The sequence below is a fragment of the Phoxinus phoxinus genome, assembly GCF_949152265.1.
Source record: "Phoxinus phoxinus genome assembly, chromosome: 12".
In the NCBI taxonomy this organism is placed as follows: Eukaryota; Metazoa; Chordata; class Actinopteri; order Cypriniformes; family Leuciscidae; genus Phoxinus; species Phoxinus phoxinus.
Window position 1 is genome coordinate 34,240,764 of NC_136887.1, and position 1,748 is coordinate 34,242,511.

Sequence of the window (1,748 nt, forward strand, 5' to 3'; positions counted from 1 at the left end):
ATATTTTCCTCTCTTCTTATTTCAAGATGTATTTTTTTAATTTACCACAATATAACTTCATTATTAAAACATAAAAAATACAACATATTATGGATATTGTATGTATAATATACAGGACATCTCCATTTAAAATGCAAAGTTTTACTGTTGTTTTACCAGTTTAAATTAGTTTTTTGTTTGATATTACCCTGTTAATTTGACCATTTATTGATGCACAATAAGCAATTATTACATGTAAAAAATACAGGAAATTGTCTATTTATATACAACATAGTTATGTGAAATTAACAAAAAAAAATTGTAGACTTAACAGTTTTTTAATGTGATTGAGCCGTCATTTCATTCACTGTAAATCAATTTACATATTTCGTCCGTAAAGTTATCTACGGTGCTGCTGTATTTTTTACAGGAATTCTCTGGTAACCACAGCTGCCAGCGTTTTCCTGTAAAAACAACAGTTTTTTTTTTACAGTGCAGTCCTGTGTTCCCGAGTTCAGTCCTGTTCCCGGGTCAGTCCGCCCTGTTCCCGAGTCAGTCCGCCCTGATCCCGAGTCAGTCCGCCCTGATCCCGAGTCAGTCCGCCCTGATCCCGAGTCAGTCCGCCCTGATCCCGAGTCAGTCCTGTGTTCCCGGGGCCGCCCTGTTCCCAAATCCGCCCGCCCTGATCCCGAGTCAGTCCTGTGTTCCCGAGTTCAGTCCTGTTCCCGGGTAGTCCTGTGTTCCCGAGTCCGCCCTGTTCCCAAATCCGCCCGCCCTGTTCCCGAGTCAGTCCTGTGTTCCCGAGTCAGTCCGCCCTGTTCCCGAGTCAGTCCGCCCTGTTCCCGAGTCAGTCCGCCCTGTTCCCGAGTCAGTCCGCCCTGTTCCCGAGTCAGTTCGCCCTGTTCCCGAGTCAGTCCTGTGTTCCCGAGTCAGTCCGCCCTGTTCCCGAGTCTTGTTATGGAGTCTATGTTTGAAGTTGTTAAATTTTGAGTTTATGTAATAAAAACTGATCACAAGGATATTTCGCTGGACTGATGCCACAGGGAAAAACTCTCACACATCTGACCCTGGCAGGAAGACTATATGCGATTGAAAGCGTCATAAGTTAACTAAATAACGACTATCGATTCATTCCACACACTGAAAATCTTCCGACTGCGAGGCCAGTGTAAGACTTATGAATAATAAGTCCCGCTGGATATTATACCATTTGTCTTGCACTGGCCTTGCTGAAGATTAAATCTGCCAGTGAAGATTTTCATTGTGTCCAGAATGAATCAATGGTCGTTATTTAAAGTTATGGTTTCAGAAGACTTAATAAAACTCATGTGGCACTCTTGTGTTTATTTGGTCGTTTCAGAGCCAGTCACGTTCATTATATAGGAAAGAGTGGCCATGATATTCATAGATTCTCCAGATTTGGAGCAGCATACGTGTAAATGAGGGAATATGAGCATCAAAATGTGTATAAAGCAATCCATGTTTGTTAGATGTCAAATTATAAACTGAATTAGTGATTGCAGACTTAATTTGACAAGGTCTTTAAGTGGAACCGAACAATAATTAGATGTGAATTAAAAGAGAGATTATTATCAGTTTGTTCCTGATTTGTAATAATTCACAATTGGAAAGTTCAATACAAATATGTTGTATGATATGATTGGATAGATTCAAGTGAGATGGTGTGATTCATATTCATATCACTAAGATTCATATTGTGGGATCAAACAAGCATTCTTCCAAGATATTGTCCGAGTTTCCTTTACTAT